This window comes from Corvus moneduloides, chromosome Z, assembly GCF_009650955.1.
Source record: "Corvus moneduloides isolate bCorMon1 chromosome Z, bCorMon1.pri, whole genome shotgun sequence".
In the NCBI taxonomy this organism is placed as follows: Eukaryota; Metazoa; Chordata; class Aves; order Passeriformes; family Corvidae; genus Corvus; species Corvus moneduloides.
In genome coordinates, this window is record NC_045511.1 from 15680207 (window position 1) to 15708088 (window position 27882).

General features: G+C 53.9%; 1 protein-coding gene across 9 annotated transcripts in view; it reads left to right on the forward strand.

The window, feature by feature from the left end:
- Positions 1–1729: 1729 nt before the first annotated feature.
- Positions 1730–27882, forward strand: part of FAM214B (family with sequence similarity 214 member B) — a 38904-nt gene continuing 12751 nt past the window's right edge. For 3 of the 9 annotated variants that reach the window (XM_032097617.1, XM_032097614.1, XM_032097623.1), the window contains exons 1-2: positions 1730–1792; positions 7096–7192. The gene's annotated coding sequence lies outside the window, so the exon portion shown is untranslated. The other 6 variants (XM_032097615.1, XM_032097622.1, XM_032097621.1 and 3 more) reach the window with 6 other exon arrangements.

Below are 27882 nucleotides of genomic sequence, written 5' to 3' on the forward strand. Positions count from 1 at the left end.
TGGTTGGACTCCAGAGCTTCTTGCCAGCCCAGCAGAGATGACACACAGGGTCAAAAGCTAAAGTTTGCCCTGGAAGTCTGTAGGAAACCCGCACTGTGAAGGACAAGCAGGCATGTGGGGGAGCTGAGCTTCCTCGGCTCTTCCTGACACCAGCACCTGCACACATGAAGTTTGAGGCAGCAGCTCCTAAGTCACCAGGAACACCGGAGGATCGCGTGCTCCTGTCATTACACTCAGAAATTAAAATATTCCATATATTAAATACACTTTAGTGGTCCACAAGCTGAATTTGGGGGCAGCCAGGGGTTATTTAGCAAGAAATCTCCTACAGCAGCAACCTGAGGCCCAGGAGGAGATGAGGTCCTGTGTTGGCAGCTGCTCCATGGCAACGTAGCAGGACACTGAGCTGCCATCTCTCCCTGCAGAGAGGCACGTGCAGGGCACGGCTGTCAGAGGACCGTCTGTCCTGCTGCCCCTGCTCACTGCTATTCCCAGACAGCACCAGCACAGCTTTATCCATGACGGCACCTCCGAAAATAATGCCCCAGGATCAGCAGCAAGGCGAGGGGGGCGTTGGGACTCGGCAGCCGGTGTGCTGCAGGTTCCTATCCAGCTCACTGCATGCTAGCACAGTCAGAAGACGAGATCTTGGTTATATTTATCACTTGACGATACTGGCCCCCACTATTTTTAGAGTGGTGTTGCAGCTGCAGCTCTCTGAGGAGTGGGGTGAGTCAGTTGGGGGACTGATCTTTACCAAGCTTCACCCAAAATTGATGAAGTCAAGGCATCTCTTCCCTGGCCTGAATGGCCTGTGGTCAGGCTGGTGAGCTGCGAGCCGCTTCCCCTCAGGGCAGTGGGTCGGGGGTCCTCACGGGCAGGTGGCAGAGCCCTGGTGCCCCACGGCTGCTGGGTGTTTTCGTATCTCTGAGCAGCCTTGTCCCGGGGGGCAGCTGCCCCCTCGGGCCCGGCATCCACTGTGGGTTCTGGCACAGGCTAGTTCCCAGCCCAGCAGTGTGGGCGGATGGCAGACCGGGCCTGCGGGGCAGCGGCACCACCCGGGGAGTGGGGAACACCAGGGTGACCCCACTCAGGACATGGGGCAAGGGACACCTCGGGGGTGTCACCTGGGGGAGGCCATACTCATGGGTCCAGGGGAGGGCTGTCTTGGGGGCTGGCACATGTCGCACGCGTGGGGCTGGGACACGCTCTGCCCGAGGGTGTGTGCGCGGGGTGGGACACGCCGTAGAGCCGGGGGCACCTATGCGGTGGGACGTGCTGGGGATGAGGGGTGCCTGTGGAGTGGGACACGCCGTGCCCGTGGGGCCTTGCCGTGCCCGTGGGTGGGACACGCCGTTTTCGTGGGGCCGTGCCCGTGGGTGGGACACGCCGTGCCGGTGGGGCCGTGCCGCAGCCCCGCCGCGGGCCGGGGGTCCTCGCTCAGCCCGCAGGGCCGAGGGGGCGACAGCCCCGCCCCGCGCCGAGAAAGGCCCCGCCCCCAGCGCCGCCGTCGACCAATGAGAAGCCGCTCCGCCTAGGCCCGCCCCTTCCCCGCTGTCATCACACTCCCGCACGTGGAGGGGGCGGGCCGCGGGCGGGGTCTCGGCGCGCTGCTTCACCTCCCATTGGTCGCGCGGCCCCGCGGCGCGCCCCGCCCCGCGCCCTTCCCCGCCCGGCGCACCAATCAGCGCGCGGCAGGCGGGCGCGGGGGGCGTGTTCGCGGCGGCACCCGGAAGGAGCGGAGGAGCCGCGTACAGTCGGGGCCGCGGCGGCGGCGGCGGAGGGGGCGCTGGTGGGTCCGGCGGGGCCGCGGCGGGCAGGGCCGGGGGGCGCGGGGCACGACCGGGCTCCGGCGGGGACGGGCAGCCCGTGCTGCGTGCGAAGGGCTTCGTGCGCCCCATCTCCGCCGCCATCCCCCACTTCCAGAAGGTTCGGGGGGGGCCGTTGGGACCGGGGGCCCAGACCGCAGGGGCGAGCGGGAGCTGGGGGAGGCGCGACCGGGAGGGGCCGTGATCGGGTAGTACCGAGGAGGCCGTAACCGGGATGGGGGGCTATGAGCGGGGGGGGACCGTGACCGAGATGGGTTCTCTGAGCTGGGGGGATCATGACAGGGATGGGGATCTGTGAGTCTGGGACATCGTGACCGGGGTGGGGGCTATAGCCGGGGCACTTGGACCGGAGAGGGGCCTGGCACCGGGGGCGCTGTGGTAGGAGGTGCCGGGGCGGGGAGGGCAGGGGGCAGTGTGACCGCAGAGCGACTTTGGGCGGGGGGAGGGTGCCCGGGGGAACTGAGGCATCGGGAGGGCTGTGTCTGGCAGAGGCAGGTGTGGGGGGAGGCGGGAGGGACCGAAGCGGGGTGCAGGCTATGCTGCGGGGTGTCCCCGATCCTGGCTCCCAATGCCCCGGCAGCTCAGGGAGGCTGCACTCTCCCTGGTCTCGCCCACCAGGGCCACGTCCTCTGCGCTGTGACATGGGCAGGGACAGCCTGTCCGCGGCTCTGCCCGCACGGTGGGGCCTCCTCCCCCTCCTCCTCCTCCTCCCCCTCCTCCTCCTCCTCCTCTTCTTCCTCCCGCGGGCATCAGCTCCTGCCCAGCTGGGACGTGGTGGGTTGTTGTCCCCCGGGACGGTCCGCGGCGGTGGGGCCGGGTCCCCCGGGGGCGCGGGAGTCGCGGCTCGGGCGGCACCTGCCCCGGGGGTCCCTCCCAGGCCCCGGCGTGGGGCTGCGGGGTGGGCGCCGGGGCGGATGTGAACCCCGGCATCCGCCGCCCTCTGGTGACAGCCAGCCGCGGGCGGAAGGGCCCGTCGGGGACAGTCACCCACCCGAAGTCAGCGGCTGCCGACCTAGCGAGGTTTTCAAGCGTTTTGCGGGTTTTATACAGAAATCACGCAGGCGGCGTGCGCTCGTTAGCCCGGGTGTCATGTTTGGAAAGGTGGCCTGCGTTAGGGAAGGCAGAGGGAATGGCTGCGTGGTGGGTGCTGGGGAGGTGGGCTTGCTCACAGCCCGCCCGTGAACGAGATCCATCAGTGCGAGGGGCAGACACTTACCTCTGGGGTTTCCACACTCCTTTTATTATTTTTCTTTTAAGGAAGTAGTGTGGAATTTGCAACTGCTGTGGAAAGTGTATGGTAGAGGAATGTTGTGCAGTGTCTTAGTTTTGAAAGGCATTTGCAATCACTGCCTTTTAAAAAACATCAGACAAGCAGAGATTTGCTTGTGGACCTGTCCTCTCCCTGAATTGTGTCTGTTGGCATCAGCAAAAAGGGGAGGTTGGGAAATTGTGGAGTGTAGCAGGCTTGAACCCTGACACAAAGCAGTGTCTTGGCAAGCTTGGTAACACGAGGAGGTGAACAAGGTCCAGCAGGTGACAGAGGAGAAAACTCCCAATGTGATAGTGCTAGAGTTACTTTCAGCAGGGCTGGGCTTTAGGTTGAGGACTGGGAGAATGAAGTCATCCTGTAAAGCCTCGTCACCGCCTTGTTTCACTGCGGCAATTCCCATGGTGCGGGTCTCGGCGTGCGTGAGTGGTGGGGCCCTGGTAGGGACTCTACATGTCCCAGCATGCAGTCCCCTGTGCTAGGGCAGGGCACTGGTGGGAGTTGGTAGGGCTGAGGGGTTCGGACAGGGGTGGTTCCGAGGGACGCTGCTGCAATAGTGTTTCTTGCCAGGGAGTCAACACTTGCCCTCGCCTGACCTCCAGCCCCTGCTCCCATAACACTTAACCATAACACTGGATTCCTGCTGACTCCAGTGGGGCCTGGACACGTCCCTTGCCATGGAGCCTGGGGTGGTCAGGGTGTGTGGGTACAGCAGAGCCCTTGCTCTCACCCAGCTGTACAGCTGTGGCCCTTGGTGAGCTGGGCTTGTGGACCAAGGTCCAGCTGCAGTTGGAGCAGTGCTGGGGCTGTTTCAGCTCTGCCACTTGCCCACCTTGTTTCTGTTCCTCATGTGAGAAGTTTCTTATCCACTGAAAGAAGGAAAGGTTGTGGGGTCACTTTGCACTGACTGTGGGAACTCTGCTATTCAGAGGCACAGCTTGCTGAGGAGCTCTCTTGATTCCCTGCTTTTGCAGCAAGTCGTGCAGAGCAGCTCTCCATGCTCTATTTTTCATGTCTGCTCTCTCCAGAAGTGGCCTTTAGGGAACTATAGATAATTTAAATTTTACTGGTAGGGTTGCTCTTTCGCTCCTGGTGGCTTACTCCAAATCTGATGAAGGCCGCAGCCCCTAAACGCTCCCTTGGCTGGTGGTGCTGAGCTTTCTCAACCCCTCTGCCCTCGGCTGTCTTCTGGGGATGCAGAGCAGGAGGAGGAAGTTCCCTCCCTGTGTTCAAGGCACCTCTGAGAGCAGAGAAGCACATCTTTGCCCCTGGTCTTCCTTCTTGCTGTCTGCTACCAGCTGCTTGCCCTGGCACATTTCTGCATGACTGTGCTGAGTACCAGAGGCCAGAGATACCCAAACTTTGCTCTCTGAGTCTGAGGGTGATTGAAGGGGATGGTTATTGATCTGAGTCTTCAACATCAAAGGCTCTTGGCTCTTCCCAAGTCCTTTACATGCTCTTACTGCTCTGGGCTTGCCCACGTTTGTCCTCTGCTAGATTTGGTTAGCACCGTCATGTGCTGTGTGGAAATGCATCATGCCTGGGGGCCAGGACACTTCCTGATGCAGAACAAGAAAACCTGTTGTTGGTAGGTATGTGACCACAGACATGAAAGAAGAAAGTGAAGCCATATGGTTAGAAAAGTGGTGTCCTCAGCACGCTGTCAATGGAGCTGTAATCAAATTATCAGAGGCTTTGGTAGCTGGAGGAATTAATGAGTCGGGTTTGAGACAGGACAAGTGTGAAGGGCAGCATGGGGGAAATCCTGAAAGGAGGCATTTGTATGCTGGCAGATGGTTTGTTGCAGGTTACTTTGTGAGAGTCTTCTGTGAGAGGCTTTTGCCTGGTGTCTCTCCACGTTGCATCATTCCCAGGGACCCCCTTCCTCCAGGGAGCTGTGTGGCTCTCTGTGTCCTGGTAATGCCGTGTTACATTGTTTCTGATCCTTCCATCTTCAGTGCCTGGCACCTCTGCTCCCTGGAGCCTATTTTCTGACCAGCTCAGTTCCTTTGTTTTTTGATTTTGGTTTTGCTCGTGAGCAGGTGAGCCAGGTGAATATAAACTCCAGAGAACTTGGTCTCACAAAGTTCGAGGCCTGCTTTAAAAATTATTTTCTTTGACAGGGAAGTGTCTCTGTTCATCCTCTCTTTGGCTTTGCCCCTCTCTTTCACAGTCTCCCTTGCTTGGCCTGTGAATGCCCAGCTGCCAATAAACATGTTTTCCCCCTGTTTCTGTCTGCATCTTCAGCTGGTTGTGAATCTTGAATGAAGAGCAGCTGGGCTCACATGCTCTGCATTTCAGAGAGCTTTTTCAGGACCGGCCAGTGGTTTGCAGTCATACTTGCCTGTGGCCTGGACAACCCCCCAGCTAAGCAGCTTGATGGTAGAACAATACTTGGATAGGAAACCTTCAAAGGAGTCCTGTGTGCTGCAAAATGGGAAGTTAGTGATTCAGCTGGAAGTGCTTTTTAGTAACGAATGCATGTCCCGGGCCAGGGCTGATGTCAACCCTGTGATTCTTCTTGTTGGAAGTGAACAAAGATGCAAAGCCCTTTATGCAAGAGCTGAGGTGGTAATCCAGATCTGCTGGCCTCAGTCCATTTGGGGTAATTGCATTCTTCCTGGGTAGTGTTTTCAACCCATCCCTGTCAGATACATTGCCATCGCTTCCTGTGCTGCAGCAGTATGTGGGTGGCAGTCCTTCAGCCATGTCCAAAGCAATTCTTGTCACTGCTCAGGCTTAGCGCCTTTTGAGCCTTCTCTGAAAGTGTGCTAGAACAGGGACTTGGTGGAAGTTGGTACACATATATATATTTACATACACCCATGCTGCATTTACTGGGGCTTGCTCTGCTTATAAGCTCTCCAAAAAGATAGCCTTTTTGCCTAGCTAGTGCAGAATCCAGGTGGGACCTCTCCTGGGATGCCAATGTAGATGTCACTAAGCACAAGCTTTCTGAGTGCCCTCAGGACTGTTTTAAGGGCTGGAGTCCCAGTAGGGTAGTGTGGACATGCCTCCCTGCACCATGGTGTGGAGGCTGTGCTTCTGGGGCACTGGCAGCCTGTCTGCCCACGGTGGCTCTGGTCACAGCAGGGCTGTGCTGTAGTCATGCTGCAGGGTGGTTGCCTGTGTGGATGGTCAGGCTGGGGAGCAGGGACTGCCTCATAGCAGCTTTTGCTCATCATGCCTGAGGCCAGAGGAAGGTCAGACCTGATCCTGGGGAGGCTGATACTGTCCTGGTTTTCAGGATCTGCTATGCATGAAGACCTAGCCCCCACAAAATGTGATCTCCAATGGTCTGTAGTTAAAGCACTGGGAGCCTGGGGAGGAGACTTAAACAACATCTTTGTGATGGTGTTGGCAGGCCTCTTGGAGATTTCTATTAAGCAATTGTCGTTTTCTCCCTTCCCTGTAGCCTGGGAAACGCTGCGGCGTTGGATTTGTCTTGGTCTGTTTGGGTTGTTGGGAGGGGTGTCTCTCCAGCAGTGGAGTTTGTCCCTCCCTGCCCTGGCTCTGTGTCTCTGTGGGGTGGCTTAGCAGGTGGCCTGTGGAGACCACAGCCAGCACCTGTTCTTGCAGATAAACCATATGCCAGCGCACCCACTCGAGTACCAGCAAAGCCTGTGTGGTGAAGAAACCTACAGCTGCGTGGGTGGACAAGAACAAAGCCAAAGGCACAGAAAGGCCTTTATTTCCCACTGAAATCCGGGAAGGGAGATCGTGGCTGTGACCTTAGCAGCTCTCTCTGGAGAACCAACTGTGTGCCCACCCGCAGTCATGCAGGGAGCTGGGGGTAGATGGAACCCAGGAGGGAGTCAGGGCTGCAGCTGGAGGGGCAGCCTCAGCACCGGTAAAAGATGTGGTGGGATCTTTGAGCTGGTGGGGTGCTTGGGGTCTCTCACTTCTGTGCATGGGCCACTAACTCACTTGGCTTGGATGAGCAGTTACTGCGCACCCAGTGTTCCAGCTGAACTTGTGCCTGTGCACTTGTCTTTCCAGGTGACCCAAGACAGCCAGAACAAGCAACCCTAAGGCCACACTGCGAGTGCTGACAGCTGAGAGCTGCCTTCTCTGTCTGCTTCAGCCCTGCAACGAGGTTAGCAACATTCAGGCGTCACTGGTTTCCCTTCCCTCATCAGGGATGTGTGAAGAAACAGGGAACTCCGTGCTCTTCTCCCCTTGGCTCACAGGGATAACTCCATAAAGTAGGTGTCACCTAGGTGAGGTTCTCCCCCAGCCAAGGCTTTTTGGGTACTCCTGCATTCCACCTGGCTGTCAGCATGGCAAAGGGAACCTGGATGTGTGCAACCAGCACTGTTAAGACTGTTGAACCCTGCACACAGTTGTCAAGAGCTCAAGGGTGGTGTGTTCTAAACCCTTGGGAACTTGCAGTCTGTGCTGTTTGCCACACTCCCCCTTCTCCATGCCAGCAGGATTGATGGGAGCATTTTCCAGCTGCAGGTCCCTGCTGTCCTTCACCTGAACCCAGCTGAGACTTTATCCAGAGCTTGTGGCAGATGTCCTCATGTTCTCTATTAGAAGCATTTGGGTTTCCCCTGCATTTTCCCAGGATTTTGTAGCTTGGTGTTGGTGTATGAGGCTCAGACTGACAATGAAGTGTTTTAGGAGGACCAGCAGTTTTTGTGTTGCCACTGGCAAGAAATATTACCTGCTCTGAGGTAACCAGCCTGGAGCAGCCTGAGATGGCTGTGGGCTTCCTGCCCTGTCCCTGGATGCTTGTGTGCCTGCCTAGAATCCTGCCCTACCTGCACAGAGTGCTCTCACCTGGAAGGGAGCCCTCATCAGGACTGTGCCTCCGGCAGGGCAGGCTGAACCGTTCTCTCACCCCAGAGCTCGGGTGTGATTTGGCCAGGAGAGATTATGTGGGGAAGGTGTAGTTTAGGATGCATGGCTGCCCAGGCTCTGCAGCTCTTCCTCTGAAGTGTCTGCCAGGGATGTTGGGACCAGACCAGAGGCAGCTGGAAACTGGGCCTCAGGCCATCTCATCCTGCAGCCTGATGCTGAAGTGGTACCTACAGCAGGTGAGGCAGGGATAGATTTACCTGTGAAGGTGAAAGGAAGGAAGGACGGAATGAAGGAAGAAGTCCTTTGCTCATGCTAGTGCTCTGTGCTCCAGATTCCCAATCACACAGTGCAGTGACAGCAGAGTGGCCCCTTTATCCAGCTGGGTTGTGGCATTCACTGATACCTGTTCCATGATGGGATTTTATATCTCTCTTACTGATGAGAGACATGGCAAAGACCATAGAAAAGGTTTTCCCTCAGTTCTTCTGGAGCTGCTTGTAGGTCCCAGTCCACTAAGTTCACAGCATCTTCTCAGGGCTCCCCTGCCTTTTAACAAAGGGCATTTTAACACAGGGGTCACCACAGAATCATAGAAAGGCTTGGGTTAGAAGGGACCGTAAAGATCACATTCCAATCTTCCTGCCATGGGGAGGGGAGCCACACACTAGACCAAGTTGCTCAGGGCCCCATTCAACCTGGCCTTGAACACTTCCAGGGATGGGGCATCCACAGCTTCTCTCAGCAACCTGTGCCAGTGCCTCACCTGCCTCTGGCATAGTATTTGGATCCACTTTTATCCCACCCCTCCTTGCTAACCAGTTAGCTTAATATCTTCATGGACAGCAAATCTCCCATTTATGTGTAAAGCAGCAGCTTCTCCTGTTGCTTGGCCACAGCATGAACTTACTCTCTGGTTTGTATGTCACCTTACCCAGGTGATATCAGTAAGTTTATATTTGGGCTAAATTAACAATGTTGGTTCAGTTTAGTGCAGCTGGCAGTAGTCTGGAAACTGATACAGCTTGCAGACCCATGGACAGACTTGCAGGCTTCCTCTCTTGGGAATGGGATGGTTTCCCTTTGCTGGGAAACCTATCAACTGGGCAAAGTGGAGTTTATATCTTCAACAGAAAGCAGTCAGCCTAATGTCCTTCAGCCTTCCCTCAGTGTGTGTAGGCTGCCCTTGCCCCTGAGTCTGACCAGCTGATGTAGCACTAGGTCATCTTTCCACTGAAGACCACAAGAAAATGCTGCCTTGTCCTTCAGAACAGGGCTCTGGGTTCCTTGTGGGTATTGGCACTGGAGTTATGCAAGGAATCCCCTATTTGCCCTACCTTCTCTGTTGCAAATAGGTTGGGTATTCAAAGATCCTGTTCATGGGAGTGTTGGGACAGCTGGATCCTTGTTCAGTTCTTGCTGCTCCCAAGAATGGAGCAGAGGATCGTCTGCTGAGGCTATTTTAGGTTTCTGGACATTGCTGGTGTGTCCTATTTGTGTGCAATCCTACAGCTTCCTGCTAAGATCTGTGTGAGAATCCTGTATCCTCATGTGTGAAGGTTTTGCTTGGGCACGGTGTCCCAGGGATTAGGAAGAACTTTGAATTCCTCACTTACCTCGACATCTAAGCCATATCAGCTGTAACTGTGACCCCTTTTTCTACCTTTAGCTCCAAACATCCCTTGGACCTTGCTTTGTGGATGGCCACGTGTTGCCTGGTGGAAAGCAGGCTGCAGCTTTCCAATCTTTTCCTGACAAAAATGCAGCATCCTTCCTGTTTGCAGCAGTCGATTCCTTTTGTCTCAGATGGGAGCATGCATTGCCGAAAAGTCTTCCACGAAACCTCTAGGTGTGGAAATACTGCAAGGCCCACATCTGAGTGAGATGAGAGCCTGGCTCTGGCCATCTCTGTATGGCTACTTGCCATCTCCCACCACCATCCTCCAGCACAGTGTGGCACAGGGTGAGGCCTCCTAGCCTCTCCCTTCTTGGTACACCCAAGACTTTCGGCTTCCCTGCACTTTTTGGTTTCCACCTGCTCAGGTAATTTTTCAGCAGTGCTGAGCATTGCTAAGTTTCGTGTTGAGGCAAGATGTGGCTCTGCAGTTTTGGCCCATCTTTATTTTTAGCTGTGTAAGGCATGGTTGATGGTGTCAGAAGGAAGTTGCACGGCCTCCGGAGCTCCGTGACTCATCCTGGATCAGGACCGAGGCTTTGCGAGCTTCTGCTATAACCCTCAAGTGATGTAACTGGTTGTGGGAGAGGGCAGAACGGAGAGACAAGCAGAGCTTTTAGAAGTTCTTTTTTTTTTTCTTGTCTGCAAAGTTGTTAAATTCACATATTGAACGATATTGAGAGGTATCACTCCTGAGTGTGGTTCAACAGGGTCCTTTGTCTCTTCCCCTTCTGTCTTGTGCCTTCTGTCTTGTGCTTCTGTGAGAGAGGTGACAGGGAGAAGAGCTCTGCTTACCACCCAGGCTGGGTAACTGTTTAGTGGCACATAACAATGATGGGGAAGAGTTTTTAGGGCAGGAAACAAAGCAAGATCCTGTCTCCAATTCATGCCACAGTGAGGTTTGGTGCAGCAAAACAGATCTGAAGTGGAAACTCTCTGGAACTGGAGAGCAGAGGCTTAGGAGATGCCTGCCAGGATGCAGCAAGAAGAGTCTGAGACCCCCCCCATTCCCATCAGATCTGGTGCTGCTGCAATGTAGAAAGAGCTCCTGAGGCTTTCTGACCTGTAGGCAGCTGTGTTGGGCTGGACTGGACAGGGGGAGCATGTCACCCCCATGGAGCAGGCACTGTGGGACAGGTGAGGATGTTGAAGCATCCCTGCCTGCCACAGCATAAAGGAGATGCAGTTAAAAAGGCCTCTACTCCCCAAGTCTGGCAGCGTGGCTCTCCTGTGCCTTGCCTTGAGACTAGACAAGGTGGGGTGCGATGCACCTGGGTCCTGAGTAGGGTCCTTGCCCCTGAGGTAAGCAGGGATGATGGGTTGTGGAAGTGGGCTTACACCTCTGTCCTGTTTCCTTCCTTGGTGAAGGTGCTGCCTTTTAGGAGCATGTTGCAGCTTTTGGGTGTTTTATGTGTGGGGCAGCAGGGAGAGGACAGCAAGGGGGAAAAGAGGCAGGGGAGCATGCTGGAGGGTATTGCTGTGGCAACTTGCCACTGGCAGCATCGCTGGCAAGGCAGAAGAGCAGTCGGGCAGATGTGCAAAGTGCCACAGCCCTCAATGCAGCCCAGTCTCAGCTATGCCATGGGCTTGGGACCCCAGGACCCTGCCTGACAATCTGGCATCTGGAGCTGTTCTCCCCTGGCAGCAGCCTCAGGGTTAGTGGTGAGGGGTGTTTTGTCCATCTTCTCTCTGCTTTTGCCCCTCACTGGGACGTGGGCAGGCCTGCTTGCACACCTGTTTGGTTTGAAGCCCTGAGCTGCAGAGCAGGCCCAGCCAGGAACAAACCGGTCTCTTGATCCCTCTCACTGTACCATGGAAGAAGGCGAGTCATTCTGCTGCCCTTGCTTATCCTCAGTTAATCAACCTAAGTGGCTCCAGCCATGACTGCACCTTCCCAGGTTGCCTGGCCCTGTGCTGTGCTGTCCACCTTGCACAGCCAGTTTGCCTTGCTCCAGGGTATCTGTACTCTGAGGCAGAGCAGACACTCTTGTGACCCCCTCTGATATGGTTTGAGACCATTGGGACTGGTAAAGGAGAAGTTAAACATTTTTGAAGCTGCTCTTGGCTAGACCCCTTACCAGATCCTGGTAAGAGAGCTGGCTGCTGTTGGTGAAGGGAGCAGAGAAAATCATGCACTCACTAGCAGAGGGGATGGGTCAGGAAGCCATCTCCAACCTGGCTATAATGTGAGTGTGGCTGAGACTGGACCTGTCATCCATGATATGCCTAAAGGCCTGGATGTAAGCCAGGGAAAAGGACCTGCTGGCAGCAAGCACATGTTGCCCGTGTCAACATGGATGGCTATGTGAGCTGTAAACCTCTCTCATTACACCTCTCAAAGGTCACTGCTGGCAGCAAGCTGCAAAGCCCTGCCCACAGCTCTGCACACAGCCCAGTGAGAGAGGGGAACAATGCTCTTGGAGATGTATGGAGGTTAAACGTGTGGGCTTGCCATGGGGTGGCACATGCTGCTCTAGTGCCTGTGGCCAGAGTTGCCTGGGACTAGGATGTTCAGTCAAAAATGGATGGGAAAGGATGCCGCTCTGTGAGCTACCCAAATAGCTCTGCACTCAAAATGTCATAATCCTTGCCTGAGCTGTGACCCCTCCTTTCCAAGGCCTCATATATTCCCCTGAAAACCATTTCACCCTTTCCAATGTGTCATAGCATCCTTCTGCAATGTAGGGCTACTGTAAGATCTGTATGGACTGCCCACTTCTGTCCAGTGCTGCAGTTCCAGTCATCTTAAAACTCTCAATGAGGCTAGACTTGTTTGCACAATGTTCCCTGGACTCCAGACCCTGGTGTTCCCAAGGGAGAGCAAACAAGGAGGTGGAAGCTGGAACATGGAGGCTCTGGGAAAGCCGCCCGTGGCAGGCAGCGGTCTGCTTCCTCCCTCTCACTTCCAACAGGTTCCTTCCCCTTTCAGAGGGGAACAGCTTGCTCTGCACTGGCAGCTGGAGCTTCCTTCCCAGGGAGGAATCCGGGACACTGGTACCTGACACTGAAGGCAGTTTTGGGTCAGCAGCTCAAGCACTGCTTTCCATATATGTGACCTTCAGCACTTGGTGTGAGAGTTGGTGTTACAGTATATTATGGGTGCAGGTGATGCCAGAGCATGGTAAGAATCCATTGAGCCACACTGTAGTTCCCTCTGACCCCACTTTCACAGCCTGTGGTTTGTCATCTTTCCTCTGGACCGAGGCCCCAAGATGTGCTATGAAATACCATGGAGTGGTGCAGAGCCCAAGCAGATGAGGCTCTGGGTCATATGTGTGTGTTGGGGTGGGAATTGCTGTTTTCTAGGGCAGAGGATGTTGTCTCTTTTATCATTTGTGAAGCACCTTGCCTGCCAAGATCGCTGCCCAAAGCTCAATCTCTTGGGCACTGTGTCCCCATGAGTTACAACCATGTCATCTTTGAAGTGCTGCCCCCTCTTTTTCTGTCTTACCTGTTCCTACTACACAGTTTCAAGCACAAAGGACCAGAAAAGCTCAAAGGTAGTGGGGTCACATATGCTGCTGCTGATTTGGGGAGGAGTTAAGACAGGCAGTGCGGGAATAAGCATTTAGGGAGAGGCAGCCAAGAGAGATTTCCTCCTAGCTGAGCCGTGGTGTTGAGGCTCGGAGAGTACTGTGTTGGTTACGTGCTGCTGTGCTTTGCTGCTGCCATTACCTGAGACAAGTCCAGGACATGCATGCCTTCTTGTAATCAGGTGGGGACACCATCCTGAGCAGTGTCACTCTGGAAAATTGGACAGTGCCCTGTGGGACATCAGGAGCAACCTAAATGCTGCTGCTGTGGGAAGAGTGGTGGGGATTTCAGCAGAGAGGTGATAGATCAGTGGGACCAAGTGGAAACTTTGACTTGGGGGGTGTTTCTACCTGCATTCCCTAAATTGTGAGAAGGTAGCCGAGTCCAGCTGTGCTGCACAGATTGCCCTGCCTGGAAGATACATGAAGAATGGCTTGCAAGAGCAGACTCTTTGCTCCACTCAGGCCTGGAGAAAATGCCTGGATGCTGTGTACCAGGGTTTGCTTATTGCCAGTCATCGCTGCTGGAGCTGTCAGGCCAACGCTGCCACTCAGCCCTTTCTATACCAGCGTTTGCATTGCTGATGAGATTAGCATAGCTGGGCCAGCAGTGGACAAAGGGCGTAATTCTCAAGATCCTCTCTGCTGTGGCTGCCAGCAAAATAGAGCAGTTATGGCATCAAGTGGGGAGTCTGAGCTTTGCTTTCAATTCATCTTTTAAAAGCAGCAACAGCTAAAAATATAAGCTGTTTTTGAGGAATTAGAATATTCTCAGGCTTTTTTTCTAGGCCTGGTCTGCCAGCCTCTTTCCTAGGCTGACAGTCTGGGCTCTTAAGGTATTTGCAATGATCTGTTCTGGCCATGTGATGAATCTGGAGAAAGAACCAAAAAATTGCTGGCATCAATCTGCCACCCTGAAAGTGCTCCTCTTGCTGCTGTGCATGTTCCCTGTAACCAGAGGCTGTTTTGTGGCTTAGATTTGTTGAGGAAACAGACTTACAGCTCTCCTCTTTCTTCTGTGCAGCAATTTCCCTGGCAGCTCAGTAGGAATGATTTATTACAGATTTCAGCTGTTTAATTCTGTTTCCCTACAATATGACAGTATTGGAGTAACTGAGTAAAATGCGGTGGTGTTTCCGGAGGAAGACTGCTATCAGAGGCCATCCCTGTAGCAGAGGCTGGAAGCAAGGAGGAACAGTTTACCAGGAAATGCCTGTGTTCATGCACTGGGCACTTTTGGGAAGGAAAAGGCATCTCGCCGTTAAAGCTTCCTCGCTACAGGACTCCAAACATTGCTGGTGAAGCTCTTTGAGCAGTAGTGAGAATGCTGCCCTCCAGAGCCTGGGAAAGGTCTGACCAAAGTGGTGGTCTGGAGAGAAAAGGCAATATCTGTCCTTAAGTGAACCTTCAAGTGCTATTTTTGGAGTGTGGGGTTTTTTTTGTTTTTTGTTTTTTTTTTTTTTTTTGTTTTTTTTTTTTTTTTTTGTTTTTTTTTGTTTTTGTTTGTTTTTTTGTTTTTGTTTGTTTTTTGTTTTTTTTTTGTTTGGTTTGTTTTTTTTTTTTTGTTTGTGGTTTGGGCTTTTTTTGGTACTGAAAAGAAAAGGTATCACTTGTGCAAATCTGTGTAAGGAAAGAGAGAATTTCCTTTGGAGTGAGCTGGCGTGAAACTTGATACGTCTCTGATGTGTGTTAACAGAGAAATGAAAAGATAGTACCATAAAGTGATAGGGGATAATGAATTTCATCTAGTATTATGTTGTCCTGGGAGACAGGGCTGGGGCAAGGGTATTGCAATAATGTTACGCTTTGCATGACAATAACAGCAAATACCACCTTAACACACTTCCCTGGGGAGGGGTGAAAGGGTCAGTTTTCAGAGAGTCCCCAGGAAGGTGGAGCGAGGCAATCAAGAAGACAGGAGCCTGGGAAAAGATGCCCGGAGACTTAAAGATGAGCGGTGTGTAATAACTGTGCATCTTTTGCAGCTTGAGTTCTGCTTTCCCATTCCATGTCCCAGCTGAACTGGGCAATGCTGGGCTCTTAGCCTCACTGCAATCTTGAGAAACATACTAAAGAAAGCCTAGCTTTAATAACATTCATGAGATGCCTGACCCAGAGCCTGAATGAACAAATCTTTAAGTTCTCTGTCTACAAGGCAGATGGATGGGTGGTGGTTTGTTACTGCACCAGTCAGGGATTTTAAAGGGTTCTGCTGTGGGTGAACACTGCTGTAGACCTGGTCCCAGGAAGCTTAACTGGTTAGCAGGCCCTCAAAAGGGTTTCTGTAGGTGTGTGATAAAAACAGAGAGCCTGAGGTCAGTACCTGGAAACTTACCAGCTCCTAGAGCTGGACCAGAGTGTCAAGTCTTTACTCAAACACATGAATCTTTTAAGGTAAACAATGCCACAACTTGTTCTCAATGAAACAACCAGTCCCCTACCAGCCTTTTGAGATGTAGGGCACTCTTCTGATTTATAATGCTCTATCTGGATCTTTAATTTTTAAATTTTTTTTTCTGGGCTATGCTAAGTTACTGCATGTCCTGGTCCCCTCTGGTGGCAGAGAGCACGTGAGTCAGTTTGTGGGGCCAGATGTAGCCCAGCAGAGCTAGGTGCAGTCCATATGGCCAAGCAGCAGACTGAGGCCAACTTCTGCTTGAAGAGAGGTGGGAACAGAGGAGGCTCACAATTGGGAAAGCTGATGGATGTAGAACATGTGGGTACCTTTTTATCCCTCCCCATCACTGGGGTTCTCAGAGGTCTCAGTACCACCTTTGCCCTACTCCACGCTGTGCCAGGGGCTGGGGGCTGCCCACCCACTCTCCTTCCTTGGGGCAGGGCCAGCATGCTGTGACTCAGTTTCCCTGAAGCCTGAGGAGAAGGAGAGGGGTGGAGCAGGACCGGAAAGGGGCAGAGGGGAAGTTACAGCAGCTGGTAGGAAATGGCATTTTGGGGTGCTGCAAGGTGGCCCTACCCCATCTTGTTTGCCGGGGTGGTGTTTTGGGGTACAAGCAGGCTCTGTCTGTCATGGAGCTGGTGTTCCAGGATGTTGCTGGGCAGCTCTGTTCCAGCTGCAAAGCTGGCATTTTTGGCAGCCCTTGATCCATACTGCCTTTTCTTGTGCCAGGGATCATGCTAGGAAGGGAGAGCTGGCTGTACTTTCCATGTCCTCTGCATTCCCATGTGCAGGGTGTATAATTATGCACAATCCCATGGCACTGCTTCCCCTGGCATGTGACTTTGGGCTGCTGGTCAGGATGTGGGTCTGAGCTTATCTCAGACAAGGCCAGAATCAGCGTGCAGGCTGTGTAACAGCCTGATATCCCTCGCTGGCTCTGATTTGCTCCTGGTCATGGAGCAATGGCTGTACCTGGGGGCAGCAGCAGAGGAGTCCTTGCAAGACTGACAGTGGGGGTGCCCAGTCCCAGCTGCTTCCTTCATCTGCCCTATTCCTCTGTGTGACCCCAAAGCTGCATGCATGGAGCATGTTTTGTAATGAACCTGCTGAACTGAGGGGAGGCAGAGCAAAACCAGGAGACTATAAAGAGGTGTAAGTCCAACCCCTGCCTGTGTCGCTGCAGCAGTGTGAGGTACAGTAGTTTGTAATGATGATGCACATGGCCAGAGACATCCCTCCCACCCTGTTGTGAGTATCTGATGCATGGCACCAGCAGATTGTCAGTACAGTTCTTTTGTAAGTGGAGGGCAGGTCCAGCTTCCCATGGATGCTGCAAACTGCCTAGCTTCTGTGAATCTCTCTTCATTTGAGGCAGTGCCCTAAGGGTTAAGCCATGGTTGTGGGATAGGGTTTGTAACAGGAACAAAGAGGGCTTTTAAGGTCTGTGTTGGCCTAGGAATAGAGGGAATTGATTGAGCCTTTCCCAGTGTGTTGAATTACAAAGGTCATGGAGACCCTTTTGCTGGGAGGCAGCAGCCTTTGAGCTCCCTGCTGGAAGTGGGGCAGAGAGAAAAGAAACTGTGAAAGTCAGTGAGAGCAGCTTAGTGGAGAGCTTTAAGACCAGGTAAAAACTGGAACTGTATCGTGGGATAAATAATTATTGAACACAATGCTGGGTACCTTCTGCCCTGGAATTTTTGGGTGCTTTGGTTTTGTTCCACCTTCTTCCCCCTATTGCATTTACAGCTGCCCCCACACGTGGCACCTGAATTTGCAGCATCACTGGTGTAGCCAGAACTTGGGCCTCTCCAACCTGCTCGAGGCTGGTGAAGGCAGCAGAGGGTAAAAGGCAGTGGCTGTAAGGGCAGATCTTTCCAAAATGCAGAAGACGAGACAGGCCCTGGTGCCTACAGGCACATTTTGCCTTGACAGAAGAGGAAGCTTCATATGGGCCCAGGCTAAAACTGGATTTTTCATGGTAGTTGAGCAGGAAAGCCCAAATCTAGCTGGTTTCCAAGCCCCTCTTCTTAATGTTGTCTGTTCAGGATGTCCCATGGGGCACAGCAGCAGAGGGTCCAGGAAAAAGAGCTAGGGAGGGAATGGATGGCAGAAACCTCTGTTTCCCTTCCTGCAGCAAGAGGAAAAGTGGACACAGGTAGTTTCCATCTTAAGCTTTGGATGGCATGAGCCATCCAGCTAACCTACCCAAGATAGGTATGCAAAAAAGTGGTTTAGTCCTTAAAACTCTCAGGTTTTAAGTGCTAGCTTAGCAGGAATTTGGCCATTCACTGGCACAAACGTGCTCCCCGAGCTGATCTTTCATTTAAAGTAGTTCCACTTCTGGTCTTTATGTTGGATGAGATGACCTCAGATGTGATTTTTGGAGCAAAGGATTGTTTGGGCTCTGCCTGGGAGATGAAAGCTGGTTCGAGGGAATACCCCATGAGGGTCTGTGCAGCCAACACCTAAGTTAGCAGCCTAGAGGCTTCTCTACTTTTTCAAGCACTAGAAGGGCAGGACTGTGGGACCACAGAGCTGCATGAGAAGGGGGGCTTGTTTTGGAGCTCTCACAGACCAGAACATTTGTTCACCTTGGTAGCCAGCCTGTTCTCAGAGTCATTCTCTGTGTCTGTCCCAGTAACCAGGAACTGTTTCAGCAGAAGCATCAACTTCATGGACTTGTTGCTGCTTAGCATTGACATTGAGAAAGCCTGAATTCCTCCATCTATTGTTTCTCCAAATCCTCTCTCTCACCCTGTCCTTTGGTATCACCTGTGCTGCAGAAGCCTGCCACTAACATAAAGATGGGTGGACAACTGGGCTCCTCTCTGCTGTTAGTTCCCAGGTTGCTGACTTGGCAATTTGAAGACAGCAGGGTCTACTCACTGTATTTTGGGTGGACACTCTGCCACTCTTTTTGGCCACCCAGGCTGCAGAAGGAGAACATGAGGCACTTGCAAGGGTTCCCCTTCGTGTGGGAGCGATGTCAGAATCAAGGGCTGCTTGGCTGCCTCTGCTCTGCTCCTTCTCCCAGATGGAGAGGGGTGTTGCAAATGGGATGTTACCCCTCTGTTAGTCACAAAGGCGGGTGTGGCAGGAAAGTCTGGCTCAAAAGTCAGTCAGTCTGGCTCAAACTGGATCAGTCCCCAGCTGCTTAACTGGATGTGGGGCAGTTGCTCAGCTTCCTCTGTCCCCAGGGGCTGTGTCAGGGAGCTGACCATGTCCAAGAACTCATATAGGTTGTTGCTGCTCTCTCAGGGGCTCCCAGAGTTTGTAGGCAAGCCCATCTTTTCAGTGGTGGCAGGCTGATTTAAGCATGTGCATTTAAATTGCTGGGTCTGTCCTGCTGGTGCCTGCTGAGTTTCATTCAGGAGCTTGCCTAGTTGCTGTGACCTTGGTGGCACTGTGATCATGGTGTTGGCCCTGCTGACACATGGTGAGCACTATGGATCTCCCCCCTGCTTCCTTAAAAGAGACCCAAAGTACTGGAGCATCCTGATGAGAGGAGGAGTGGTGTGCAGGGGAAGCTGCTGGAGCTTATAAGGAAGCCATGGGACAAAAACTTGTATTTCTTTGTCCTGAGAGAGAGAAGAGGCTCTGATATACGTAGTGAGGATCAAAAATTTAAAAGTCCAGGGAGAAGCAGCAGTATACATACATATATGTATGTACATATGGCATACAATCCTAAGCTTTGGCAGAAAATTGTTCTTTGTGCCTATTAATATGTGACATTCCAGTCCAAAGTGTCGTCCCTCGCTCCCTGGCCAAAGCGTGGTTTACTTTGGCCTTAATTCCTGGGTGTCAGGGCCTTCTGTCCCAGCTGGGGCTGCATGACCCTGCTGAAGACGTATTGCTTGACTGACTTGTTCTCTTGCAGCATCAGCAAGGCTTGTCCTGAGTATCCTGTGTGCGGCTGCAGGCAGAATGCTGCAGCTGGCGAAGTGCTCCTGGGTGGAAGGGACCAGAGCCCCTTGTCAGCATGACTGTGACCCATAGGATGTGGAGAGGAAAGGGTGAGAGAAGAGCCTGTATGATCCCAATGATTTTCTGTTGTAGTCAACAGGAAATGGATCAGAGGCAGACAGGCAGAGGCACAGGTCTGTGAATGGGTGTGCTGCACAGAGCAGCATCTCCTGCTCACACTACAGCTCTCCTGTGCTCAGACACAGGTGGATGTGCAGAGCCCCTTGCTCTGCTGTCTGGAAGGTGTGCCACAGCTCTCACTGGGCTTGGCACAGCTGCACAGTGCCATCTTCCTCTGTCTGCTCTGGTCTCTCCCAGGAGACTGAGGTTACCTGGACAGCCCTCAGAAATGCTTAGCAGGTGGAGGCAATGTATGTGGCTTAGGAGCAGGCCAGGGTATGGAAAAGAGGGGAGGGAAAGGATGTGGGGCAAAGCCTGTTTGAGCCTCAGCCCCAAGCATTAGGGAATCGCCAGTCAGACAAGCAGCCTGCAGAGGATCTGTGTGTACGTAGATCATGTGCGTGACTTGCACTGTCCACACTCAGGAACTGGCCAAGCCTGTGGGCCCTGCATGCACTGTGGCATTAGCTGATGCCAGCTGACCGTAGCCATGCTTAGAAGTCATTTTGTGTCTCCCAGAAATCTGTCCACCTGGAGAGTGAAACTGGGAAGGGGCACAGCCTGGGGGGGGCATGTTTGACTGTACCCAAAGGCAGTTTAGCTGGCAGACATCTTGCTTGTGGATCTGAGCTGTGGCAGTGCTGGGTAACCCTCCCACAGCCAGCAGTGGAGGGCTGATAAAGGGAATGGGTTTGCCTGGAAGGCAGCCTCAGAGCCTGGAGGAAGCCCTCCCCTAGCATTGCTCCTTATCTTGGCAGTGCTGGCACAGAACAGCACTCCCAGCCTGCCTCTCTGCCCCTTCTCCCCACAATGGACTTGAGCCAGCAGTGTCACCTCTGCCCCTCTGGCTGCTGGGTGCTGCAGGGGGCGAGGGTTCTGGCATGGCCAGGCCAGGCTCCCTGCCCAGTCTGCTGCCTTGCAGAGTCCATGTCATTGCCCATGTTGCACATGCACACTCTCACACACTCTCTTCATACACGGGGCTGTGGCAGAGATGAGTTAGTCAGGAGGGGGTGAATCACAGGGGAATGAGTCAGTGGGAAGCAGAAGGCGGGTCCAGGACAGGGCCTTCAGGGAGCCCAAGGGTCTGACAGCTCGTGCTGAGCCCCTGGGAGATGGGCTGAGGGTGCCAGAGGGGAGCTGGGAAAGCTGCAGGGTTTAGCAGGTGGAGGCAATGCCTGTGCCTCGGGAACAGGCCAGGATCTTAGCTACATGCTGAATTCCAGCTGTGAGTATGTTGCTGTCCTGGAAAGGCTTGGGGCATTTGTGGTGCTGAGGCTTTCCCAAAGAGGAGCACTGCAAGGGAGCAGTCTGGGGACCAGGTATGCCTGCCTCCAGTGAACGGGGTGGATCTTCATCCCCACACAGGCAGTGGGGTGTCCAGCCAGTTCAGGCAAGCTGAGCAGTTCTCTATCAGATCCTGCCCAATTGTCTGAGAAAGCAGATGCAGGATGGAAAAATGAGTGATGCTTTCTGGGACAGAGAATGATAAATAGCTCTGGATTGAGTGAAGACAGCATGAAGGAAGAGCTGGGATGTAGATAATACACTGGAGATTTGGGGACATGGTTAGTTGTTGGCTCCAAAACCTCTTGTGTGACCTGGGCTCTGCTGCAGACCCTTGAGGGTATTGCAGGGGTCCCAGATGGCTGCTTCCCTCAGTGAGGGACCTGCTCTGGGCTGTTGACTTTCCATCTAGCACAGCTGGTCTCTGCTGAGTTGGATTCCTAATTGTCCTGCTCATCACTCCTGAAGACAGGTCCCTCGTGGGCATGGTGGAGGCAGCTTTGGTATCAGAGCTACAGTAGCACAACCAAAGCTCTCTGTGTCTAGGGCCAAACTTCTTGGAGCAGGTACTTGGGAATTCTCTCTTGGAATAACATAGGTGTATTGCAGCAGGCACTGGTATTGCTACCAACCAGAGCAAGGATCGGAGGATACTTGAACAAATCAGCCCCCGCTGATCTCAGTGTTGAGGTGAGTCTCTTTTTTCAACACCCCCAAGGTATGCAGGTGCAGGTACCTCCCGTCCTTCCTGGTGGCACCCTTGGCTGGGCAGGATGGAGCCCAGCAGGCTCCAACAGTCTGCAGAGATGAGATGGAGCTCTGGTGTGCTGCAGTGGGCAGAGGCTGAGAGTGGTGGGCTTGTGCCGCCTGGGAGAGGGAAGGCAGCGAAGGAGGCTCTTGCTGCTGCTGCAAACTGTGGGTTTGCAGTGAAGCTGCAGCTTGGCTCTCTTGAGAAGTGCCCAGGGGCAGGATGAGAAGCAGTGGCACACGAGGGAAGTTCCAATTAGATGTTAGGAAAAATATTTCTCTGCAAGGCAGTTAGGCTTTGGAGTAGGGCCCAGAGAAGGGAGGCAGTTTCCACACTTGGTGACTTTCAGCTCCTGGCATGGGCAAACCATTGCTTGAACTTGGCTCTGCTGTTAGCGTGATTGGACCCAAACCCTCTGAGGTCCCTTCCCACTGTTGTTCCTCAGTTCTGCAGTTCTCAGGTTGCTTGGCTATGTCACATGTTATGGACTATTGGATTGGCCAGCTTGAAGGCACATGGAGGGCTTGGGGTCTTGTTCTGTCTGTCCCCTTCTCACTTGGATTCACCTGTATGGTATTAGCAGTGGTGGGAGATGGAGGCACTGCCTTAGGAGTGTTGCTCAGCTCATTCACTTGCCCCAGTCTCCCTTAGCTGGAGCACACATCTCTCTGGAATTCTGCATTATTTCCTCTCCACATGAGCACAAGAAGCCAGTGGGCAATGAAGCACAGGATGTAAAGCATCCTCCTTGCTCTGCTGGAAGCACAGAGCTGTGATATGTAGGGGGTGCTGGTGTTTTTGGAAGGCTCCTGAGGAGGCTGGCCTCCAGCCCTCCAGATGGAAGGTTTATCTTCCCCATGATGCCTGTCCCAGAGATAGTGGCGATTGGAAGGGAAATCACTGGTAGCTTTTTTAAAGGTTCCAGCTGTTTGACCATCCTCAGCAGATGGATGCTGAGATGAGCCCAAAGGACTGTCTGGAAAGAATTATTTGCTCACAGTATTTTCTGTTTCTTTGCCAGCATTTTATTCTCATGGCTGCTCTTTTCCTGGTCCTGTCCTTCTGCAAGGCTGGCTGCTGGCAGTCTTATGAGTCTTGTCTTCAGGAACAACTTCACTCTGCGATTTATTGTGTCTCCGAGCTTTGACCTGGTATCTAATGCTGCAGAAGCCCATGTCTGGTGTGTAAGTGTTCAGAGGGTGTTTACAGTGTTTGGCCCATCCTGTCTGCAAGAGTAATGAACCAGAGCAAAGGGGTCTGCTTATAGCCATGGTGCCTGGGTTAAGCTGACCTGCAGCAGTAGCTACATATGCTTTCTTGTTTGGCAGAGGCTGGGTGGATGTCCAGGCTCCCTTTATGTAGGTTTTCAAGGTCTAGAACATTCTCATAAACCTGTGTTAGTCCCCAGATCCCTTCTGAAGTTGCTCCTTTCAGTCTTTCCCTCAGGCTTGTTGACACTGGGCTGCCATTGCCCTGTGTGCTCTGCTCTCCCTTCCTTGGCAGTCCACTCAATACTGCTCTGGGCATGCTTGCTTTAGTTGGATGTCCCTGTCACAGCACCCCCTGTGCATCAGGAGCAGCAGGATCTGGTGGCTTGGGCCTGAGGTTTGTTCCCAGCTGCGGGAACAAGTGCTGTGTGGCAGGGGATGAGCTGGTTTCTGGTAATCCAGGGAGAGCTCTTAGGCCTCTCACAGGCTCTGTCTCCTTAGGAGGGTCAGGTCTAGAAGGACATCTGTGTCCTCAGTGGCATGGATCAACCATCAGGTTGAAGGTGTTTTTGACCTAGTTGCCTCTGCTGTCTGTAGGACCCCAGGGGTGGTTCACGCTGTATGGACCAGGAGGTTTGCAGTTTCACAAGACATAATAGGAGCTGGACTGCATCTCCTGTGCTGCCTTTCATATGAATATGCCTACAGTCAGAATTCCAGTCCCTGCTACCCCCACATTTCCCTTCTTAGGGCCTTCTGCTCTCATGTGTTTGTCTTCATTATGGGCAACAGTGTCAGTGTTTAATGACAGCTGTGACAACCTGTTCGTAATTCCAGCAGGGTGTTTCTCTCTCACTTTCAGTCCTACAGGAAAGAGAGGTTTTCCTTTTCTGTGACAAGATGCAGGACATTGAATTCATGGTGGAAATACTCCTTGCCTGCAGTAGCCCTGGTTGTGTCCATCTTCTTAAAATCAAAGATGGACAAAGCCTCACCCTTATGGCCCAAATACCTGCCCAGCACACGCCATCACTCTGGCCTGTGCTAGACTTGAGCCTTTCTAAATCGCAGCTGGAAAAGGATGGATTGGGTGGCTGTGCACAGCTCTCTGTGTGTGTGTATGTGTGTGTGGTATCTCCTCCCCCTGTGCCACGTACATGTCTAGTACGGGGAGTGGAAAAGATGCTGAATGTCCCCACAGCTGCTGCAGCCTTATCTGCAGGCTGCAGCTTGGTAACCAAGCAGGAGGCCCGAGTGCCTGTGCTCAAGCACCTCCCTTGGAGGGCTCTTACAGTAAAAGGAAGTGTATTGCAAGAGGGCTTGCGGTGGGGAGGGGCAGTTCCCACGGGGCAAATGCTGCAGTGCACAATCCTTGCTGCCCTCCCCACTGCAGGCCATTTGCCTACTCTCTCTTCCAACGTGTAGCTTTGACACCCGGAGCTGATCAGAGCAATTCAGCATCCCTGGGATTTTCTCCACTGCCCTGAGGTGCCAGGTGACTGTTTGGAGCGGTAGGGAAAGGTGAAGGTGCCGTGGGTCTGTTGGGTGTCAGGGGCTCATCAGCTGAATGTGTGCAAGGAGGCTTGGACTTGGGGCTGTGGGTGTGTGGCAGTCGGGAATGGGAGGAGCCTGGGGTAAGTTAAGGTATGAACTGCAGCAATCAGGAGGCAACAGAGCACAGGTAAGAGCTACGGGCTTGCCTTGGGGGTTCATAGAAACCGGACAGGGTCTGATGGTGGTGGAGGATGGGGTGGGAATGAAGAGGAGCACACTTGTGGGGATACAGAGCCCAGGTGCCATGTGAAGGATGTGGGGAAGGGGCAGTATTGTGCATCTGGGTTTAGGCGGTGTGAATGGCTATGGGGCATCAGGGTACAGAAGGAGCTGGCTTGGTAAGGAGGCTGTGAATGCCTGTGGCTGTATGCAGTGGTGACCAGAGGGAGAAGAAAGGAGATGGCAGAGCAGGGAGCAACAGAGGTCCTATCACCTGCTGATTTCTGTGCATATCTTCTCCCAGCTTGCAAAATGTCACCCCACTACCAGAGCTCCCTGTCAGAGGCTCCTGTTTCTGTACTCAGCTAATAGTGCTGGAAAAGGGGCTGGGCTGTTCATGCTGGACACTGAGATCATGCTTCCCATGGTGCACAGTCCAGGAAAGGGAGCTGACAGGATGGGAGTTACTGTGTGATTGTCTTACCACTGGAGTTGAGTTAAACATGTTAGAGTATGGTTTGCAGGGCTTCTGATGCAGACACCATCTGCAGGGTATTATTCTTCCTCTTGGGAGATCAGATAAAAGGGACTCTTGGTGCTAACATTTGTACATCACTTAGAGTGGTGGGGGCCGCATCCAGATTGGGCCTGGGGAATGCCTCTCTTGGACAAGCATCCTTATTGAACTTGAAATGTGGCAGTGCATTGATGCCCTGGTCATGGCCAGAGACCTCAGGTGTCATGCAAGTGCAGACCAGAAGTGGTCCCTGCCCTTGGCCAGATCCCACTTGCCTTCTCAAAGCCATTCTGTGACTGGCTCACAGGCATGTGACTTGGTAATCACACAGTGGAAAATTTTCCATTGGTTTCAGTTGGCACCAGGGTCTGGACTGGAGCAGCCAGTCCGTGTAGTCATCCAGTGGCTGAGGTCCTCCACGCTCGTCCCTCAGGCCACCACCCCTGGAGAGGGACAGGAGGGCTGGAAGGGAGCTGGCTGACATGTCCCTGTGCTTGGGTGGCCAGGGGCTTGCTTTCACATTCTTTGTTGCCTCAGGGTGACTGCTGAGGCCACTGTGCTTGCCCCAAGTCCAACGCCATGGGGGTCCCCAAGGCTTGCAGGCGAGGTGCTGGCTGCACCTTCTCCTGTGCAGCAGCTACCCCGAGGTGAAAAGACACAGCTTTTTGTGAAGTGGAGCCAGCACAGAGGAATTTGCTGCTAGTGGACAGCTGTTGTCCTGGGCCTGGCTCGTGTCCTCCAGCACTTCTCACCCAGCACTGCCTCGGGAAGGGGAATGGGAGCTGCCCACCCTCGACTCCCTGTGCCGGGCAAGTGGGTGCCACCTCGGGCTAATGGGGGTGAATAGCTGCGGTGGAGCCTAGCAGCATCCTGCTGCCTCTGCAGGGATCCTCTTGGGCAGCGGAGAGTTTTCCCCACCCCCAGCTCTGCCGCTGCCTCTTTGTTTTCTGGCAGAAGCCTCTGTGCCTTTTCATTGCCGTTGAGGCGCCGAGCAGGAGCCTACATGTGCCGTGTGTGCGTCTCGCCGGGAATGTGATGCGGGCTGGGAATCCTGCCGGGCCAGGCATCTCCCCTGCAGGGCAGCGGGGGCCAAACAGCAGCTTCAGGGGTCTCCTTTCCAGGGGATTGTTCCTCCGGTCGAGTAAGGCTTCGAGGCAGCTGGTCTCCTCCACAAAACCCTCTCTTGCATTGGCAGCGCTTCTGCACCTTGCCACAAGTAGAGTAAGTTGGATGGGAAGGGGCTGGTCCTCAGCTGGGCACTCGGGCTCTCCGCTGTGGTCCCCCCTCGCTCCCGCTGGGAAAGCACCTGAGATTAAAGCAGCGCCAAAGGCTATGGAGCTGGATACAGCGGTGGCTGAGGATTGCTTGTGCTGCGCCTGCCTCTCCATGCATTTGATCTCTCGACTTCCAGCGGGGACTGAATTCCTGTGCTGGATTCTGGGCTCGGCTCTTGTGAAAGGATCCAATTATTTTAGAGCTTTGAGCATCTCCATTTGCTGCCCATATTTGCGGCGCGCTGGCTGGAATTCCAAGTGATTAACGTGGCTGTGACATCCCTCCTAGGGGTGTTATCTTTGCTCGCTGTCCCCCACCGCCCCCCTCTTCCTCCTCCGGCAGCGAGCGAGCGAGACAGGCAGGCAGAGACAAAGGTCTGTCCTCAACCTGGGCTGTCCTCCCCGTAAGCGGCTGCTGCATGGGATTTCCCTGCCCTGCCTGCTGCAGGTTTCCTGGGCTCCCGGTCGAACACTGGAGCTGGGCAGCCGTGGGCTGTATCGCAGAGGTTTGAACCTGCTGGGCTGGGTGGGCAGAGGGTGCTGCCGGCTTTGGAGAGCTGCCCGATTGTCCTGCCGGATTTTAAGCTGCTTTTCATTCTTTGACTGCGCTTTCCTGGGAAGAGGGGCAGCCGTGCGTGGAGGCGAGGTTGGCGAGGAGGGGGTTGGACGTGGGGGAAAGCTTTACACAGGTGACTGTCGCATAGTGGGATCTGCCTGCAGACCCTGTAAGCCCCCCTTTCCAGCCGCAGGCTATTGTCAGCGTCGCCGTCTGCAAGCCAGGCACCTGGGAAAGGTGTGCGGAGGCGGTCCGTGCCAGGACGAGGGGCAGCAGAGGGAGAAGGGGTAAGTCACTGGGCTGGGAGCTCTGCTCCGGCTCCCCCAGCTCCCAGGAGAGGTTTCATTGTGTTATCCTGACTTGGCCGAGCGGAAGGGCTCAGTCCCTGCGGCACCTGCGTGTGGTGCTGGGGCTGGGGAGGCATTGCATGTCGCTGGGCAGACCTCAGCCCTTGAGGAGGCTGCTGCAGCCTGGAGCCCCAGCAAGATGTACTGCAGAGAGGGCTGCTCTGTCCCCGGGGGCTTCTGCACCCCGTCAGTGCCGCCTCCCGCGGGATGGGAGGGAGCAGCAGCACCTCACGGACACGGTGCTGCGGGCACAGGGAGGTGTCGTGTCTCTCTCTCTCTGTAGAAGCTGTGTCTGGTGGTTTCTAGGAGCTTGCACTCCTGACATGGACATTAGATACCTCTTGCCCAATCCTTCCCCTCCGGGCTCAGGCTTCCTCTCCATTCCTAGCAGGGGCTAGCACTGAGCGAGGCTCTGCAGCTGCATAAATCTGGCATGGCAGGAGGCCTCCTGAGGACCCTCGAGAGCAGCACTTGCCCTTGCAGTGGGGCAAGGAAGCTCCCTCCCTCTGTTTCCACTCCCCCTCCCTCTCCTTCTTCCTCCCTCTTGTTTCCACAAAGTGTCAGCTCCTTCCTCCACAGCCTGAATTTCAGGATAGTGCCAGAGCCATGGCCAGTGGTCATCTTTCCCTTCAAGCATAGTT